Source organism: Bufo bufo, chromosome 1, assembly GCF_905171765.1.
Source record: "Bufo bufo chromosome 1, aBufBuf1.1, whole genome shotgun sequence".
NCBI classification, from domain to species: domain Eukaryota; kingdom Metazoa; phylum Chordata; class Amphibia; order Anura; family Bufonidae; genus Bufo; species Bufo bufo.
The window spans coordinates 28,653,501-28,664,630 of NC_053389.1; the positions used below are offsets into that span (position 1 = coordinate 28,653,501).

At 50.7% G+C, this 11,130-nt stretch overlaps 1 long non-coding RNA gene across 1 annotated transcript; it reads left to right on the forward strand.

Moving 5' to 3' along the window:
- Positions 1-833: 833 nt before the first annotated feature.
- Positions 834-9,619, forward strand: LOC120986798. The gene is made up of 3 exons (XR_005775797.1): positions 834-966; positions 9,189-9,323; positions 9,427-9,619. It is a non-coding gene; the product is annotated as an uncharacterized LOC120986798 (long non-coding RNA).
- Positions 9,620-11,130: the final 1,511 nt, after the last annotated feature.

An 11,130-nucleotide genomic window follows, 5' to 3' on the forward strand; every position in this document is an offset into this window, starting at 1 on the left:
TCTGTCCCTACACAGCAGAAGTTACAGATAAGTACAGAGACCTAGGAGAAGCCTATTCGTCCTCAGCTACTCTGTCCCCACACAGCAGAAGTTACAGATAAGTGCAGAGTCCTAGGAGAAGCCTATTCGTCCTCAGCTACTCTGTCCCCACACAGCAGAAGTTACAGATAAGTGCAGAGACCTAGGAAAAGCCTATTCGTCCTCAGCTACTCTGTCCCCACACAGCAGAAGTTACAGATAAGTGCAGAGTCCTAGGAGAAGCCTATTCGTCCTCAGCTACTCTGTCCCCACACAGCAGAAGTTACAGATAAGTGCAGAGTCCTAGGAGAAGCCTATTCGTCCTCAGCTACTCTGTCCCCACACAGCAGAAGTTACAGATAAGTGCAGAGACCTAGGAGAAGCCTATTCGTCCTCAGCTACTCTGTCCCCACACAGCAGAAGTTACAGATAAGTGCAGAGTCCTAGGAGAAGCCTATTCGTCCTCAGCTACTCTGTCCCCACACAGCAGAAGTTACAGATAAGTGCAGAGACCTAGGAGAAGCCTATTCGTCCTCAGCTACTCTGTCCCCACACAGCAGAAGTTACAGATAAGTGCAGAGACCTAGGAGAAGCCTATTCGTCCTCAGCTACTCTGTCCCCACACAGCAGAAGTTACAGATAAGTGCAGAGTCCTAGGAGAAGCCTATTCGTCCTCAGCTACTCTGTCCCCACACAGCAGAAGTTACAGATAAGTGCAGAGACCTAGGAGAAGCCTATTCCTCCTCAGCTACTCTGTCCCCACACAGCAGAAGTTACAGATAAGTGCAGGGTAGATGCTATTTCCTAGCCAGCTAAAGGACCTCTGATGACGTCATGCCCATGTGACCAGACTCGAGTAGGCGGAGCCAGTCTGGAGTCTGCAAGAAGCACAGTTGATTTCCCGGGCTTTTGAGTGGTTTGATCTGGTGAGGACAAGGGCAGAAGCAGGTGAGGTTTTCGCTTGGTGGGTGTATGGCTAAGTAATACTCTGCAGGGGGCCTATAGAGTTAGTCTGGAGTCTGCAAGAAGTACAGTTGATTTCCCCCAGAGGCTTAGTGGGGGGTTGCTGTAATGCTCTGCAAGGGTGGTGGGGGTTGCTGGAATGCTCTGCAAGGGTGGTGGGGGGTTGCTGGAATGCTCTGCAAGGGGGGTGGGGGGTTTGCTGGAATGCTCTGCAAGGGGGGTGGGGGGGTTGCTGGAATGCTCTGCAAGGGGGGTGGGGGGGTTGCTGGAATGCTCTGCAAGGGGGGTGGGGGGCTGCTGGAATGCTCTGCAAGGGGGGTGGGGGGCTGCTGGAATGCTCTGCGTGGGGGGTTGCTGGAATGCTCTGCAAGGGTGGTGGGGGGCTGCTGGAATGCTCTGCAAGGGGGGTGGGGGGCTGCTGGAATGCTCTGCAAGGGGGGTGGGGGGTTGCTGGAATGCTCTGCAAGGGTGGTGGGGGGTTGCTGGAATGCTCTGCAAGGGGGGTGGGGGGGCTGCTGGAATGCTCTGCAAGGGGGGTGGGGGGCTGCTGGAATGCTCTGCAAGGGTGGTGGGGGGTTGCTGGAATGCTCTGCAAGGGTGGTGGGGGGTTGCTGGAATGCTCTGCAAGGGTGGTGGGGGTTTGCTGGAATGCTCTGCAAGGAGGGTGGGGGGTTGCTGGAATGCTCTGCAAGGGGGGTGGGGGGGTTGCTGGAATGCTCTGCAAGGGGGGTGGGGGGGTTGCTGGAATGCTCTGCAAGGGGGGTGGGGGGGTTGCTGGAATGCTTTGCAAGGGGGGTGGGGGGGTTGCTGGAATGCTTTGCAAGGGGGGTGGGGGGGTTGCTGGAATGCTCTGCAAGGGGGGGGGGGGGGTAGTAGCAGGTGAGGTTTTCGCTTGGTGGGTGTATGGCTAAGGGCTCTTTCACACTTGTGTTGTCCGGATCCGGCGTGTACTCCACTTGCCGGAATTACACGCCGGATCCGGAAAAACGCAAGTGTACTGAAAGCATTTGAAGACGGATCCGTCTTCAAAATGCGTTCAGTGTTACTATGGCACCCAGGACGCTATTAAAGTTCTGGTTGCCATAGTAGTAGTGGGGAGCGGTATACTTACAGTCCATGCGGCTCCCGGGGCGCTCCAGAATGACGTCAGAGCGCCCCATGCGCATGGATGACGTGTCCATGTGATTACGTGATCCATGCGCTTGGGGCGCCCTGACGTCACTCTGGAGCGCCCGGGGAGCCGCACGGACGGTAAGTACACTGCTCCCCCGCTCCCCGCTACACTTTACCATGGCTGCCAGGACTTTAGCGTCCCGGCAGCCATGGTAACCATTCAGAAAAAGCTAAACATCGGGTCCGGCAATGCACAGAAACGACGTTTAGCTTAATGCCGGATCCGGCCTTGCGGCAAGTCTTCAGGATTTTTGGCCGGAGCAAAAAGCGCAGCATGCTGCGGTATTTTCTCCGGCCAAAAAACGTTCCGTTCCGGAACTGAAGACATCCTGATGCATCCTGAACGGATTTCTCTCCATTCAGAATGCATTAGGATAAAACTGATCAGGATTCTTCTGGCATAGAGCCCCGACGACGGAACTCTATGCCGGAAGAAAAGAACGCAGGTGTGAAAGAGCCCTTAGGGTACTTTCACACCTGCGTTAGGAGCGGATCCGTCTGGTGTCTGTACAGACAGATCCGCTCCTATAATGCAAATGCTTGTATCCGTTCAGAACGGATCCGTTTGCATAACTGTTTATTTCAGATCTGATTTTTCACTTCAGAAAACTCAGATCCGACAGTATATTCTAAACACAGAAGCGTTCCCATGGTGATGGGGACGCTTCAAGTTAGAATATACTGAGAACTGTGTACATGACTGCCCCCTGCTGCCTGGCAGCAGGGGGCAGACCCCCCCTCCTGTATTTAACTTATTGATGGCCAGTGCGGCCCCCCCTCCCTCCCCAGTATTAATTGTAACCAGTGCGGCCCCCCTCCCTCTATATTCATCGGTGGCCAGTGCGGATTCCCAGTATTAAATATGACCAGTGCTGCCTTTCCCCCCCCCCCCCTAAATTAAAATCACCCCCCCCCCCCCCCCCCCATCATTGGTGGCAGCGGAGAGTACCGATCGGAGTCCCAGTTTAATCGCTGGGGCTCCGATCGGTTACCATCGCTGCCATGGTTACTTAGCAATAAATAGAAGCATTATACTTACCTGCGAGCTGCGATGTCTGTGTCCGGCCGGGAGCTCCTCCTACTGGTAAGTGACAGGTCTGTGCGGCGCATTGCCTATAGAAAAAATCTTAATATATAAAAATAGACTTTTATGAAATCATTACATTTTGTAATTTATATTTCCCCAGTCGTCTCCATGACAGCACAAACTGAGATTGCCTTCCTCTGATAGGACAGGAAAAAGCACACAGAGAGGTTAAAAACCCCACCCCCACCCCTCATCGCCAGTGTTTTTTCCTGTCCTGTCAAGGAAGGAATGCCAGAGAGGTGCTGGGAGACCTTCTGGGTTTCCTAGCTTTCTATTTTTTTTTTCCCTTTTTCTTCTCACCCTGCTATGGCCGGATGTCACCTGTTACAACGGAGATCGGTTCCGGGGTCCGGCTCTCCCTCCTCCACGCGCGGTCTATGCCCGGGTCACCCTCACTCATGGTGATCCCGGCGAAGTTCCCTCTGCGGCGGCCCAGGCGGGCTTAAAGCAGTGAGGTAGGGCGGCTGGAGAAACGCTGTGACGCGCTTCCCTCCAGTCGCCGGGTGATGACGTCAGACGCCGGGAGGCGTGGCCAGCGTCGTGACGTCATGGAGGCCGCGGCCGGCGCCAAATTCGAAAAAGGAAAGCAGAGTCTGCCGATCTGAGGTCTCCACGGTCACCCTACCTGCTGACAGCAATGCAGGTGGACGGGAGCTGCGAAGATGAGCGCCCCTACCACCACTGGCTCGGTTCCTGAGCCTCCTACCACTCTGGGCGGTGTGAGTAGCCTGCTGGCACCCTTTCTTATTGCTGTTTTTTCCCTGCAGTGGTTGACCTCTTCCTCCCTTGGTGTTGCAGGGAGAAAAGGAGTCTTCCTCCTCTGTTAAATCCAGACCCAGGAAGTGCGGCGTCTGTTCTAAGCGCCTTGCTTCCTCAGGGTCCAAGTTACTATGTAAGGACTGCACCTCTACCGTGGTGAAGGCAGAGTCCTCTAGCTTCATAGAGGAGATCAAGACTCTGGTCAGAACGAAGGTCCAATCAGCATTGGCTGCTAGGGACCCCCCTGCCTCCCCTATACCCCAGCCCGGTCAGGGCCGCAGACCACCCTCTTCCAGAGGCCTGGACTACTCCGGGAGTGATCTGGACTCGGCCGACTCCGTCTTGTCAGATGCGGAGACTTCGGCTAGATCTCAGGAATTGGAGGAAAGTAGTGAGTACAGGAGATTCCTCTTTAACCCAGAGGATATAGAAGAATTGATCTGAACCATAAGGGCCACTATTAAGATGGAGGTCCCTAAGAGATCCAAGTCAGTCCAGGAGGAGATTTTAGGGGAGAGGCACAAATCTGTGTTCCCGGTCCCGGACAATATCCAGAAGATGATACGGGCAGAATGGGAGAAGCCAGAGAAGGGTTCCTTTATCCCACGGGGCCTCAAAAAGCGATACCCCTTCGACGAAGCGGACTGTGCCGACTGGGAGGCCATTCCCAGGGTGGATGCTCCCGTCGCTAAAGTAGCAAAACGAATGGTCCTTCCGTTTGAGGACGCAGCGCAGCTCAAGGACCCTCTATATAGGAAAGCCGAGAGTCTGCTCAAGAGAACCTGGGAAGCTACAGCAGCTCTCCTAAAACCGGGGGTAGCAGCGACATGTGTGGCTCGTACACTCGCAGTGTGGCTTGAACAGCTAGAGCACCATATAGCGAATAGGGCCCCTCGGGAGGAGATCCTGGATAGTATTCCTCTTCTGAAGAAGGCTACTTTCTTCCATGCCGCTGCAGAATCGGTTAGGCTTTCTGCCCGCACGGCGGTTCTGTCCAACACCACCAGACGGGTACTATGGCCTAAAGCCTGGTCGGGCGACACCGTATCGAAAAACAGGCTGATATCTCTACCCTTTCACGGTCAGTACGTGTTCGGCTCCGACCTGGACAAAATCCTTGAGAACGCCACGGACCGTAAGAAGGGCTTTCCAGAGGACAAGTCCAGGAGACAGTTTTTTCGGAGGCCCCAGCAGGATTCCAGCGCCGATAGGAGGAGCCGCGAGGGTCGCGGATTTACGAGAGGCGGGAGAGGAAAAGGTTTTTTCCTTAATCCCAACAGGGGAGATCCCTCTCCCTCTTCATCAAAACAATGACATCATCCCGGTCAGGGGAAGGCTCAGCTCCTTTCTGGGGGTTTGGGAACAAACCATCACGGATCCGTATATATTAGGCATCGTAGAACATGGCTACACTATAGAACTGGATTCCCTTCCTCCGCAGAGGTTCGTCCTGACCAAGCTCAACAGGGGCCTCGAGTCCCCCTTATCCGAGGGCGTAAGAAACTTATTACGCCTAGGGGCAGTAGAAAAGGTTCCTGCCAAAGATTTGGGGAGGGGTCACTATTCCCCTTTATTCCTGATCCGGAAATCGAATGGCAATTTTCGGACCATCATAAATTTAAAACCCCTGAAAACACATCACCTACCACAAGTTCAGGATGGAGACAGTCAAGTCAGCGGTGAAGCTCATCAAAGGAGGGTCTATGATGGCTACAATAGACCTCTCCGACGCATACTTCCATATCCCAATACAGGTCCGTTCCAGAAGATTTCTGAGGTTCGCGGTGGAGCAAGGCGGGACAGCTTACCACTATCAGTTCAAGTGCCTCCCGTTCGGCATATCATCGGCACCCCGCATATTCACCAAGGTGATGGCAGAGGTCGTAGCCTCCCTAAGCAAGGAGGGGATAATAATCGTCCCTTACCTAGACGACCTGCTAATAGTAGCAGAAACCTCAGATCTCCTTCGCAGACACATCCAAGTGGTTCTCTCGCGCCTCCAGAACTTGGGCTGGTTGATCAACCGGGAAAAGTCCGACATGTTGCCAGACCATCGGAAGGTATTCCTGGGTATCCTCTTGGACTCAGCTCTTCAAAAATCTTTCCTCCCTCCGCCAAAGGTACAGAAGCTGAGGTCAAGGGTCCTCCACTTCACCAAGCAGTCCCGTTGCTCAATAAGACAGGGCATGGAAATGCTGGGCCATCTCACCTCCTGCATCCCCGCGGTAGCCTGGGCCCAATTCCATACGAGAACCTTACAGAAGCTGGTTCTAAAACAATGGAACGGGTATCGATCATCCCTGGACCAGGGGTTGTCGGTGTCCCGGGAGGTAAAGGCTTCACTGGGCTGGTGACTCAAGACCAAGAACCTGGAATCGGGAGTTCCATGGAGGCAGGAAAGTGTGTTTTCCCTCACGACGGACGCCAGCTCTCGGGGCTGGGGAGCCCTCACGGCTTCGGAGACTTTTTAAGGGATTTGGTCAGAGGACCAGAGAAGGATGTCCTCCAACTACAGAGAACTCCGTGCGGTGTGGGAAGGTCTCAGGTCCATCTAAATACAGGCCAAAAATCGCCACGTCCTGGTCTATTCGGACAATTCCACTGCGGTGGCATTTATCCAGCACCAAGGAGGAACAAGACACGGTCATCTCCAGAGGCTCTCAGACCGAATCTTCCTCTGGGCAGAAAAGAATCTACAATCCCTTGCGGCAGTACATCTAAAGGGATCCCTGAATCTCCAGGCGGATTACCTCAGTCGGCAAAGTCTGGATCCAGGCGAGTGGTCTTTGTCCCAGACCGCTTTCCAACAGATTCGGGACCGTTGGGGGGAATCCCGTCCTAGACCTGTTCGCATCCGCAAAGAATCACAAGGTTCAGAATTTCTTCTCCCTCAATCGAAGAGACCCATGTGTGGCAATAGACGCTTTTACCCAGAGCTGGATGACTGGCCTAGTCTACGCCTTTCCCCCGATACCAGTAATCCCAAGAGTGCTCCAAAAGTTTCAGTCCGAAGGGTGCAGACGGATTCTGGTGGTCCCATTCTGGCCCAGGAGAAGCTGGTTCGGGCTTCCATCAGCCCGGAAGATCCCATTCGTTTCCGGCCGGAGGAGGGTCTTCTAACCCAGGGTCCCATACCGCACCCCAATACCAACCTCCTCAAGCTGTCCGCTTGGATTCTGAGCAATCCCTCTTGCTAGGGCTAGGGCTCTCTGAAAGAGTAGTCAAGACCCTCTTACTCAGTAGGAAGTCCAACACCTCCAAAGCGTACCTCAAGGTTTGGAGGAAGTTCGCCTCCTGGGGCGGAGTCAGGTTCAACCAGTCCACCCCTAATATCCCGCTTATCCTGGAATTCCTCCAGGATGGGCTGGATTTGGGTCTTGCTCCTAACAAATTGCGAGTTCAGGTGTCTGCCTTGGGGGCCCTCTATAATACCAGCCTTTATGAGGTCCCCTGGGTAGCAAGATTCCTGAAAGCGGCAGATTGACTAAAACCCTGAGTCAGGAATATGGTCGCACCATGGAACCTCAACACCGTCCTTTTAAGACTGTCAGATGTTCCGTTTGAGCCTCTGCTCTCCCTATCTATTAAGTGGCTCACTTTGAAAACCATCTTCCTAGTGGCCATATCCTCCGCAAGGAGGGTTTGCGAGCTCCAGGCCCTGTCCATACAGGTACCCTTCCTCAAGGTGCTAGACGACAAGCTCATTTTCAAATTAGACCCCTGTTTTCTCCCCAAGGTGGTCTCCTCTTTTCATAGGTCGCAAGACATAGTTATCCCGTCTTTTTTTCCTCACCCTAAAGACGAGCAGGAATCTAGATTCCACAATTTAGACGTTAGGCGTTCAGTTCTTCATTATTTACACGCCACGGAGGAGTGGCGTATCGACAATAATTTATTTATCCAGTTTTCAGGTCCAAACAAAGGGAGGAAGGCAGCGAAGAGCTCTATATCCCGCTGGATTAGATGCACCATTTCCGAGGCCTATAAAGCCTCCGGTAGAGAGGCTCCTCCATCCCTTAGAGCCCACTCAGTTAGATCGGTCTCCACTTCTTGGGCTGAAAGAGCCTCTGCTTCGTTAGAACAGATCTGCAGGGCAGCTACCTGGAAGAGGGCCCACACCTTCACCAAGCATTATAGGGTGGATGTGTTTGCTGACGAGGACTTGGCCTTTGGATGTAAAGTCCTAGGTGCTGTAGTCCCTCCCTAAGTTACTTTGTTAGTTCTCAGTTTGAGCTGTCATGGAGACGACTGGGGAAATGAGTATTACACTCACCGGTAATCCGGTTTCCTGGAAGTCTCCATGACAGCACAGCTTTGTCCCGCCCTTGTTTTTTTCTTTGTCAATAGACTATTTGGCTAGTTTTACGTTCTACCCCTTGTCCTAGTCCTGTTATAATACACTGGCGATGAGGGGTGGGGGTGGGGTTTTTAACCTCTGTGTGCTTTTTCCTGTCCTATCAGAGGAAGGCAATCTCAGTTTGTGCTGTCATGGAGACTTCCAGGAAACCGAATTACCGGTGAGTGTAATACTCATGTATTAGAAATAATGCTAGAGTTCCACTATTATAACTATATCTTGAAAATGTAAATAGTGTTTTAGCCTATATAACAGTCTACATCAATGACTTATGGACTAAAGCCATACCTAGTCCATACAGTTACTAATGTGCTCACCACACAGGTCATATGACCCTGCGTATCCAGGTAAAAGTAGTGAATGGAGGAGTTGAACTTCGACAGTATTACCACCTCCGACATCTTCTTATCGTGTCTGTGTAAAAGCTGCTTGCATGTGGTTCTGTCTCCTCTTTCTTTTGTTAATAAAGTTAACTGTATTACACAAACACTTAAACACAAAGATGCTGGAATAAAGATAAGATTTATTCCTATTCAGTTACCAACAGATGTCATATAATGTTGTTCCTAACTGAATGCCAGAAGGTAACATGACTGTATATCTGTGTAGTCTATTAAGTTAGCTTATGGATGCATTATACAGGACTCCTCTGTGGTCCATTGTATTCTACTGTGCAGAGAGGGACTAATGCACTGTTAGAGAAAGGCTATATTTTATGGAAGTGTGATTTTAAAATATAGAAATATTTGAACTATTTAAATGAACATTTTGATAGAAATGTGACATGGATAAGAGCAAGACATTCATTTTTGAGGCAAATTTTTTTTGCAGGTGCATGGTCTGGTCATATCAGAGGCAGACAACAATAGGGGTTGACGCGCGTTACCAGAAAGATACCTGGTGGTGATGTTTCCTGAGAACATCGAGCCTTAGGGAAAATGCAAAAGAATGGATATTGTATGAAAGGTAATAAAAAAAAAAAAAGATAATAATTATTTGCCTAGTAAATTTTTTTGGTCTTTCTTTCTGGTTTATATATTCACTTTTTTTCCCCTTTATTTTTAAACAGGTTTCAGTTGGCTTCTTACATTTGCTTTCTTGAAGATTGAATGGATCATGTCACCTCGTTCACAACATCATATGCTTATATTCTGTAATTATTTTTTTTACCATTGTTATGCACTTGTCATAATTTTTATTTCGTTATGCACTTGTATTGAGCATCTCTAACCCCTTAACTACATGTGACGTAAATTTGCGTCAACATGACAGTAAGAAGATATGGAGCTGTTGCAGATTATGTGTAAGTAACCATAGGAAGAAAACAAAATGATGTTTGGCTCCAAAAAACAAGCAAACTTTTCATTTGGTTTAAAAATCCAGACAAATACAAGGCAAACGGTCCACGCTATATCATTATTATTTATTATTAAAGCGCCATTCATTCCATAGCTCTGTACATATGAGAAGATGTAAACATACATAATACAGACAATTGTACTAATCATAAATAAGATGAGTTACAGACTGGTACAGAAGGAGAGAGGGCCCTGCCCGTGGGGCTTACAATCTACATGGTATGGGAGAAGGACACAGTAGGTGCGGGTGAAGTTGGTCATGGCGTTATGGAGGCAGCAGGTTCACTGGTTGTAGGCTTGTCTGAAGAGGTGGGTTTTCAGGTTTCTTTTAAAGGATTCCACTGTAGGTGAGAGTCTGATATGTTGGGGCAGCGAGTTCCAGAGTATGGGGGATGGACAGGAGAAATCCTGAAGTCGATTGTGGGAAGAGGCAATAAGAGGAGAGAAGGAGGTCTCGTGAGGATCGGAGAGTGCGTGTGGGGATGTATCAGGAAAGTAGCTCAGAGATGTAGGGAGGGGACAGGTTGTGGACGGCCTTGTATGTATTTGTTAGTACTTTGAAGTGAATTCGCTGGGCAATGGGGAGCCAGTAAAGGGATTGGCAGAGGAGTAATAGGGTGAGAGGTGGATTAGTCGGGCAGCAGAGTTGAGGATAGATTGGAGGGGTGCGAGTGTGCTAGATGGAAGGCCACAGAGGAGAGTGTTGCAGTAGTCTAGGCGGGAGATGATGAGGGCATGTACAAGCATTTTCGCAGATTCAAAGTTAAGGAAAGCACGGATGCGGGAGATGTTCTTGAGTTGGAGGCGGCAGGTGGATAAAAGTGCTTGGATGTGCAGTCTGAAGGAGAGGGCAGAATCCAAGGCAGCGGACTTGGTTGACTGGGGAGAGTGTGCAGCCATTGATCCTGATAGATAGATCTGTTTGGAGGGTTTAGCAAGATGGGGGAAAGAGGATGAATTCTGTTTTATCCATGTTAAGTTTTAGAAAGCGAGAGGAGAAGAAGGATGATATAGAACATGGACATTGTGGGATTCTGGATAGTAAGGTGGTGATGTCTGGACCAGAGAGGTAGATTTGTGTGTCGTCAGCGTAGGAGTGATACTGAAAGCCATGGGACTCTATGAGCTGTCCCAGGCCAACAGTGTAGATAGAGAAGAGCAGGGGTCCTAGGACAGAGCCTTGCGGGACACCAACAGAGGGAATGAGACAATTAGGTGGTACGGGAGTGGGAGACTCTAAATGTCCGGTCTGGGAGGTATGATGTGATCCAGGAGAGGGCCAGGTCAGTGATGGCAAAAGATGAGTTTGCAACCGGAGGGGACCGGCCAACAGTGTTGAAGGCAGAGGACAGGTCAAGGAGAAGGAGGACAGAGTATTGTTTCTTGGTTTTGGCTGTCAATAGGTCATTGGTGAC